Source organism: Peromyscus leucopus, chromosome 4, assembly GCF_004664715.2.
Source record: "Peromyscus leucopus breed LL Stock chromosome 4, UCI_PerLeu_2.1, whole genome shotgun sequence".
Lineage (NCBI taxonomy): Eukaryota > Metazoa > Chordata > Mammalia > Rodentia > Cricetidae > Peromyscus > Peromyscus leucopus.
The window spans coordinates 2,999,676-3,009,465 of NC_051066.1; positions in this window are offsets into that span (position 1 = coordinate 2,999,676).

Consider the following 9,790-nt stretch of genomic DNA (forward strand, 5'->3'; position numbering starts at 1 on the left):
AGCTCTCTGGTAGGCTGGTTCCACTCAAATTGGCCAGCAGATTCAGGTGATATGCTACTTTCGAGTGCCTTCTCTCCAGAAGGTCCCAAAAGGGCCCAGTCGATTCACCCTTTTGCCTGCCTCACTCTGCCATTAGAGATGAAGAAGGGGGCTAGGTGGTCTCGGCACGGGTGATTGTCTGGAAGGAAAATGGGAGATTGCAGTCCCTGCATGTATCATAGAATGCCCCTCTCTCTAAGTAGAAGTTTTAAAAGGATGAATGTGTACATTGTAAATGTGCTGAAAGGGGCTGATGAAAGGCTTCTAATACAAGTGTTAACCTGACAGCTAAGAGGTTATCTGGGCAGTGGCGGTGGTGGCACAGACCTTTAATCCCAGCATTTGGGAGGCAGAGGCAGGTGGATCTCTGTGAGTTCGAGGCCAGCCTGGGCTACAGAGCAAGATCCAGGACAGCCAGGGCTTTTACACAGGGAAACCCTGTCTTGGGCAGGGTGGGGGGAGAGGTGGTCTACAGTTTGAAATTATTCTCTGGTTTGCTGTTTTGTCAGAACCGTCTCGATTGTAGTTTTGACTTGTTTGATGGAAATCCTGAGGTGGGAGGTGTGAAGTGTCAAGGTCTCAGCTCATGTCTCGTCAGGTGTACAGCGTCACCCTGACCTGATAGCTTTCTGTTCTTAGGGAGAGGATCACCTGAGGAGAGGCTTCCCAGAGTGCCTTGTGAGTAGGTAAAGCCAAGCATTCTACAACCCTGTCTCCTGTTTATGAAGACGAGCATTTTATTTCCAAATCTACACATTCACCTCTGGTTTTCAATACTAGTGTATAAAAGAACAAGATATTCTTGCCTTATAACTGAAGAATTAAACATTTCCTGTGTGTAATCACTGTGTTCCTAAAATATTTGAACCCAGCAAATTTGTCCTTGATTTCTTTTTCTTTTTCTTTTTTTTTCCTTCTTGCTCCTATCTGGTCCATTTTTCCCAACATCTGGAATATGAGCACTACTCACCCAGCACTCCTGTTCTGCTCAAGTCACAGCTATTGCAATATCTCACTAATTGTCCCCTGCCTTTAAAGATGCTCCCATAGAGAGGGTTTGCACAAAAGATAGTGAACCCAGGAATTTGCATGTGCTAGCCAAGTGCTTTATCTTTGAGGTACATACCTAGTCCTTTTAGTGTTTGTTTGTTTGTTTTCACTTTGAGAAAGGGTTTCACTCTGTAACCCAGCAAGCCTTGAACTTGTGTCTCAGGCCTCAAGCAGCTGGGCTAACAGATCTTGTCACCAGACTCAAGAAGCTTTTGGTGGTGGTGGTGGTGGTGGTGGTGGTGGTGGTGGCGGTGGTGGTGGTGGTGGTTTTTCGAGACAGGGTTTCTCTGTGTAGTTTTGGTGCCTGTCCTGGACCTCACTCTGTAGATCAGGCTGGCCTCGAACTCACAGAGATCCGCCTGCCTCTGCCTCCCAAGTGCTGGAATTAAAGGTGTGCGCCACCACCGCCTGGCCCAAGAAGCCTCCCCCCCCCCCCCCCCCCCCCCCCGGTTTTTCGAGACAAGGTTTCTCTGTGTAGCTTTGCGCCTTTCCTGGAACTCACTTGGTAGCCAAGGCTGGCCTCGAACTCACAGAAATCCGCCTGGCTCTGCCTCCCGAGTGCTAGGATTAAAGGCGTGCGCCACCACCGCCCGGCTCCCAAGAAGCCTTTTTTAACATTTCTTTTGAAATGTCTTTTTCAAGCTATATACAGTAACGTATATATCAAATCTGTAGTCTCTAGTACTTGAGAGGCAGAAGTAGAGCCACTTAAGTCCAGAAAGCCACTGAGCATGGACCCCAGAGCAAGACTTAAAAAGTAAAAAAAAAAAAAAAAAAAAAAAAAAAAAGGAAAGAAAAAAGAAAAAGTTACTCTCAATGGCTTTCCATTACATTTAGAATAAAATCCAAAGATCCATATGGTCCCAAATGACTTGTGCTTATCTACCTGTCAACCCTGTGGCCTCTTCTTCCCTTGATGACTGCACTCAGCCATGTGGCCTCCCTGTTCCTTTGGGTTCAAGGGAGCAGTTCTCTGAGAAGTCCATTAGTGGCTGCTGTTGCCTGAGATGCTCATGGGCCCACACCATCTGGTCATTTCTCTGCTCACATATAAGTGATTAAGAGGCTGTCCTTGGCCTCCCATTAAAACTACATCCCTGCCACTTTCCAGTTCTTGCTTTTTAATTTTCTAAATAGAACCACTACCCAGCATTCTATGTAATTCGATATCTGTCTGTTTAAATATAATGTTGACTACAAGAAAGAACTCTGTCACTGCTATGTCACCAGACACTTAAGACAGTGCCTGTCATGTAACACATGCTCACTGGATTTGCTGATCCATTCTGCTGAGACCAGAATCCTGTTTGAGAGTTGAGACTTGTAAGACCATTCCACCTCTCTCCTTTGTTGTCCAGGTGGGATATAGGGAACCCTAGAGAGGTGATGTGGCTTAGGCAGGATCACACAGCTAATAGATGCTATGGTTTCAGTGTGTCCTTCAAAGGTTCATGTGATGAAGCTGAACACCTATTATGAAGTATTAAAGGTTGGACAGTGGAGGCAGGCATGGTGACACACACTTTTGGTCCCAGTACTTAGGCTGTAGAGACAGGCATATCTCCATGAGTTCAGGCCAGTCTGGTCTACAGAGTGAGTTCCAGGGCAGCCAGAGCTACACAGTGAGACCCTGTCTCAATAAGAAAAGGAGGGGAAGGAGGAAGAAGAAAGGCAGGAAGGCACTAGATGCAGGCACACATCCCTGTGACTCAGCTTGTGTACCTCACATACACCGCAGGACCCTGTCAGTAAGATGGCCGCCATTAGATGCAACACCTTGGCCTCTGGTTGACTTCAGAACTGTGAGCGAAAATTAACCTCTAGCTATAAAGTAGCCTACCTCGTGTACATCATTATAGTGAGGCAAACACAGCACAGTAGAAGAGTAGAATCTATAAATGTCAGGCCTAAAACAGTTCCCCAAGTGGCCACTGCTTCAGCACAGTGACACATGCTACCTCTGTGTGTACAGCTGTGAATGTAAGTGCTTGAGCGGAAAAGTCAAAAGACTCTTGTCTTGTGGCACTTGAAAATCAAATTTCAGGGTCCAAGGAAGTTTTAGTTAGAACACAGATGTCCTCATGAATCCACGTAACATCTCAGGACATTTTCCATTATAGCAGTATTGGAGTAATTACAACAAAAACCCGTGGGCCCTCAAAGCCTGAAATTCATATCTGCCCTAACTGTCCTGTTATTGGGAATGTCTTCCTGCCAAGGAAACATACCCACTTCACAGCCATAGACACCATCATGGTGTCTACAGAAAATACAGAAAGCAGATGACATGATGCGCAGTGGATATCGCTGCTTTCCCTTTTCCCCCCTGTTATGTGTATGGGTGTTTTGCCTGAGTGTATTTGCACCAAGTGCATGTAATGCGCATAGAGGCCAGTAGAGGGCGTCAAGTCCCCAGGAACTGGATTTAGAGACAGTTGCAAGTGCCTCTGTGGGTGCTAGGAAACATGATGCCAGTGTTCTAGGAGAGAAACCATCTCTCCAGCCTCCTATTGCTAGTTTCTTATTTGCCTCTGGAATAGGGAATTGTCTGTACCCATCCTGGTATCACTGTACTGCATGTGAGAAAACCAAGCCACATGAGCACTGGCATCAGATGTGCCTGGGTTAGTTTTCCAGTCCCAGTGAGAACTCTTTCAGCTCACATGAAAAAAAAAATCAATGTTCCAATCACCTTGTGGTATGAATTTTATTGGCTCATATGACTGAAAAGTCCAGTGTTCAAATGATATGTTCAGAAGTCTGTTTTTGGATTGTGTTTCCTCTGGGTTGAATCCATTCTCAGGCAAGCTCTCCCTAGTGATCTCAGACCCATGAGAACCTATCCCAGGCCACAGGACACTGGGTCTTTACCTTCTTCCCTCCACATTCAGTCCAACTTTTACTAGGACTATTGATGATACAGAGTAACATTTTTTTCATGTGTCCGGCTACTTTCCTAAGGTAGAAATGACATTAAAATGGTTGTAGCCTTTTTCTTCCTAGAACCTTCACTATTTGAGATGTTGTTCCTGCCCTTCCCCCAGCCAAGGAAACACATTCCACAGCCATAGACTGTAAAGATGACAAAGTCTAGCTCCAGTACAGGGTCATGTACTACGACAAAGGCAAGAGCAGAGGAGAGACCTCTAACACAGGGACAGAGGCAAGCGAATGATGACTTCCTGGAAAACACCTGTGCTAAACCAATGACTTAGGAAGAGCATTGGCAGGGGTAGGAGGTCGGATGGAGAGATCAAATACCTGGCGTGAGAGCACTTGGGATTTAATTACTCTGTAAGTAAGGTCTGTCCAAGTACCTGCATGTGTAGAATAAACCAGGTTTATATACTTTTGCAGTCTGCCCCAATGTGCCATCTCCCTAGCCACAAGAGACTCTATATTCCAAACTAAAAAACCTCCCAGATCCACTCGCCGCCACCACTACCTGGGCTGCATTGCTGAACAAGACACTTCTACCGAGAAAGTCCTATCTTTCTATAAATCCTTAAAGGGTGACCCAAAGCAGTTACTACCTTTCTGCTTTGAAATACAAGTCCTAGTGCCGGGCGGTGGTGGAGCACGCCTTTAATCCCAGCACGCGGGAGGCAGAGGCAGGCGGATCTCTGTGAGTTCCAGGACAGGCTTCAAAGCTACATAGAGAAACCCTGTCTTGGAAAAAAAAAAGAAAGGAAGGGAGGGAGGGAGGGAGGGAGGGAGGATGGAAGGAAGGAAGGAGGGAGGGAGGGAAGGAAGGAGGGAGGGAGGGAGGGAGGGAGGGAGGAGGGAGGGAGGAAGGAAGGAAAGAGGGAGGGAGGGAGGGAGGGAGGGAGGGAAGGAAGGAAGGAAGGAAGGAAGGAAGGAAGGAAGGAAGGAAAGAGGGAGGGAGGGAGGGAGGGAGGGAAGGAAGGAAGGAAGGAAGGAAGGAAGGAAGGAAGGACGGAAGGAAGGAAGGAAGGAAGGAAGGAAGGAAGGAAGGACGGAAGGAAGGAAGGACGGAAGGAAGGAAGGAAGGACGGAAGGAAGGAAGGAAGGAAGGACGGAAGGAAGGAAGGAAGGAAGGAAGGACGGAAGGAAGGAAGGACGGAAGGAAGGAAGGAAGGAAGGAAGGAAGGAAGGAAGGAAGGATGGAAGGAAGGAAGGACGGAAGGAAGGACGGAAGGAAGGAAGGACGGAAGGAAGGACGGAAGGAAGGAATACAAGCCCTGTGTCAGCATTTCTCACTACACAATCTGCTTTGTCATTTAAAAATGATCTCCACTGAAAGGGAGATCAATCTCATGTGCTGGGTTCCTCCCAGAAAGCAGACAAGGCCACTCTTTCTATGTCTCAGCAGCTCCTGAGACTTCTGTCTGTCTCCATAATGACATCTCAGAAGTACCCTCCCAACTCTAGCCTCCTGAACTTCCTCCTGAACACACCCCCTGCCCCCATACCCTGACCAAACTGAGCTTATTAAACCTCCTGGCCTGTCCCTAATTGCCCAGCCTTTAGAGAAAATAATTAGAAATTAGAAACCCCAGAGTTAGCTTTGCCGTTTTCCACTACATAGTAAAGTTATATATGATGTCACTAGACTCATATAACATAACTATATATACAAATATATATATATAGGATCATATATAAAACATAAGTATACAACATATGATTCTACACAAGAATGCAACATACATGATTCTATCATCTAATACTATACGTAACTTTAATATGTAAAGCCAGTTTAGAATTGATGTGTAGTTATATGTATATAGTATGTGATATGTATATAGTATGTGATAACACACAACAATAAACCAGGTATCTCTTCATTATACTCCTTCCCATCCTCTTTGTTCCCATAGCTGCCTCATCACCTCTCCCTTGCAGAGGCTCAGGGCTCACTCCCCACCCTCAAATCTGTCCTCACATCAACTGTCTTCCATCTCTACAAACCCTATTTGACTGTGTCGTCTACATGCTTAAAGGTCTCTGATGGCCCCTCATAGTTTATATTTTTGAAGCTGATATTCCTTAGCATATTGTTCAGGTCTCATTCCCAGTTGAGGGATGTTTATATTTGAAATGATGGAGTAGAGCAGGTTGACAGTGCAGAGTGAGTGTGGTAGGAGCAGAATTCCCTGGGAGGTGCCTGGTCGTCCTGGAGGACCCCACTCATCTAGTGCCTGTACCCATGCATTCTGAGTGACGACGATGGTTTTGGGTAACAAAGTGCTCACCAGACACTGGACCAGTGCCAAGTTTATTGTTGTTATTATTATTACCATTATTACATTTATTTACTCACTTGGTGTATTTATATGTTGCATGTGTGTATCTGTGACAGTACGTGTGACACATGGCATATGTGTGGCAATCAGTGGACAGCATAGGGTTTCAGTTTTCTCCTTCCGCCATGTGGATCTCAGGAATTGAAGTCAGGCACCAGGCTTGGCAACAAGTCCTTAACCCACTGAATCATCTCGGCAGCCCAGAATCAAGTTCTTAACTTGAAGATGTGTCATGGATTCCTGGACTATCCCAATACTTCTAAGAGGGATTTCTGTTAGTCCTGTTTTATGATGGGGAAACTCAGCTCCCGGAGTTTGTCACTGCTCTAGAACTCCATAACTAGTGTGTTACTGAACTAGGCATCATCTCAAACTTCCAGAGCCCTTCACTCCATCCTATGCACACCTGCAGAGACTGTGGAGCTGCCTACACACAGACCCAAACTTCCTGTTTCACCTCTTTAGCTCCCACTCACCTCCTCTCCTAAACACAGCCCCAGCACACGCTGTCTGGGTCCCCAGTCTTCACTCTGATCCAGCCCTGCCTCAGCCCTTGCCTGCCCCACACCAACTCATCCTTCAGTACCTTCCTGAAAGGCCACCTCCCATAGTGCTCCCTGGTGCTGCACTAGGGGACCAACTAAGCAAACCCTGCTCCTTGCTCCCAAGGGACCCCTTGTAACACTTATCACATCACACTGCAGCCTGGCTTTTCTCTCTCAATAAGATGATGGGCCCTTTGTGGCAGAGACCAGGTCAGCTTCCTCTTTCTGGTCCTAGCTGGAATCTGGGATGGAGTAAAAGCTTCATAAATATCTGCCAACCTGAATTTGCTCAGTGGATGTTCAAACTGGCTGATTTGGGGTGACTATTCCTATAGATTTTGCAGTATACTTTGAGGTCTAAAGAATTTACATCAATCATTCCATCTCAACTTCCAAGGCTCATAATGTTCCCACAGCTGTGGAAACTGACTCAGTTCCCTCAAGCTCACCCAGCCAGGAAGTGGCCAGGCGAGGACTCGACCTCATGTCTCTCTGAGTTCAAAGTTCTCTCCATCACTTCCCAGATCACCTGATTCAAACAACTTGCACATTTTACCAAGGGTGCCGTAACTGGGAGAGAGAAGTTGCTGGCTGAGGACCATTCCGTTTGTACACCATTGCTCCTCTCCTCAACAGGAAATGTCCAGCAAGGTGACAGGGTGGGAAGAGGTCCTGGACAGGACAGGAGTGTGCTGCCTCCGTCTCTTCCCATTTGCTCTCTCCCTGTGTGTCACAACCTGAATGTTTAAATCTTCTATTTAGTATTTACTCTGAAATGGCTTTCATCTGATTTCCCCCTTGCTCACCAATTTAGCTGTCAGAGTAAATAAACGTGAAGCTGGGTCTCCAGCCTCTCCAGCTCACATTACCTTCCTAGAATTACTCCCGGCGGGGTGGGACCGCTGCTGGGGGCCTCCCACAGAATTATCCGGTTACTAATGAAGCCTCTTTTCAAGCCCAAACCTTTCAGGACAACAGAGTCTCAGGTTGGGGGGAGGATGGCAAAATCCACCTCCGGGGACCAGATGACCATACCCCGTTAGTGCCCAGTGGGAGCGGAAATGACGACAGCATAGATGCCTCGTACTAAACACAGCTCCAGAATGGAATCAATGTTTGTAAAAGTGTTCATGTGTAATGTGTGCCTAGTTGTCACTCCAGCCCCGAGGGGTGAGGATTGTTAGCCCTATTTGCAAGTTGAGAGCTCTGAGAGGTAAAGTGACCTGCCCACAGTCTCCTACAAGAGGAAAATGAGTATCCTGTCTGAACAGACTAAATGAATTGTTCTAAAGTTTGGCAATCTGGTCTCATTCTGCTGCAGGAGTCTGGGCTCATGGGAAGGAAGATTTCTTGTCCGAAGTGATTTCATTTTTGTCTTTGAAGTTGGATATGCTCTGAGCTAGAATAATAGGTCTGCTGCTTCCTTGAGTAAGTTATTCAGGAGAGTTTTTGAGTGTTTAAATTATGCCTTACCTATTTCAGAAAGAACTTGAAGTAGTATCCAGTAGAATAAACACAAACTACAAAATCTTGTGGGTCCCTGCCTTGGTGGCCCCTAATATTCAAGGACTGGCTAGTGTGTGACAGACATTCTAAGCCATTGGCATACATTTCACAGTTGGGTGGGACTGTGCTTAGGAGGTTGGACTCTTTTATCATCCCTGCCTCGAAGGAGAGGGAACTGAAGCTGAAGGAGTGAATGGAGGACTTGCTAAACCAAATCATAAGGGGCACTGTTATGGCTAGTACCAAGACGGGCTGTCCGCCTCTTATTCTAGTTTTGATTTTTCTGAGGATCTAATCAGAATCCAGGTGTGGACCTGCATGGAGATAAGAGTTTCTGTTTGGAGTGCCAAGACCCAAAATCTAGATTCCAATAAGCAAGGGCACCATATCATTTTTGTAGAGTTACTAGGAGGGTTGAAGAGGATGGTGCATACAGAACAGAGCTAAGTCACACAGATGATGCTACGTCATTGCCGCGGTCATTCTGGGAGCACGCACTTCCCGATCCCCCTCACAGCGTGGCGCCACCTGCTTGCTGCCACCGGACCTTTCCATCCCTTCTCTACGTGGACCACTGTCTTCTGTCTCCCAAACTATGTAAATCTCAACGACCATTTTGTTTCAACTGGTCTTATCTTACCTACGAAGTTTTGGAGGACCCCCTTCAAGCCTGGTCTTTTGGGGTTCCTATGCATGCTATGCTCTGTGTATTGCCCTCTGGATTCTCCAGGCCAGGAAAGGAGAGGAGAGGAAAGGAGAAGAGAGGAGGAGAGGGGAGGGGAGGGGAGGGAAGGGGAGGGGAGAGACACAAAGACAGTGCTGTTGTTTTTCTGTCTGTGCTGATGAGCCAGAAGTATCCATAATTTTGACAAAATATGAAAAGCATGTGTGTGCATGCACATGCTCACCATGAGTTGTCATAGTCATGGGTAAAGCCTAGAAATGAAGGTCATAGGCTCTATAGGTGAATCCAATCTTGAGTTCTTGGCTCAGGCAGTTATTAGCTATGTGGCACTATGATGGGTATGAGTTCTTTAAACCTCAGTTTAAAATGGGTTAAATGGGTAACATAAGGAATGCTGTCTCACATAGAAAATGAGTTCACAATTGTAAAATGCTTAGCATTTTAATGCCTAGCTCAGATTAAAGCATTCAAGAATAGTAGTGTATATGTGTACATATGTGTGCATGTACACACCTCACCTACTTCCAAAGTTTAATATGTTCTCTTTAGCATAAAAGACTGGTTCAGAACCTTTCTTCTCTGTAGATGCCTGTGCCTGAGAGCAATAAATTACTGGAATGCAAGGGCTGATGCCATTAGCTGGGGCTGTTTCTGCCTGAAGGAGCAGATATATGCATCTCTTAAGGGTTCCAGAGATG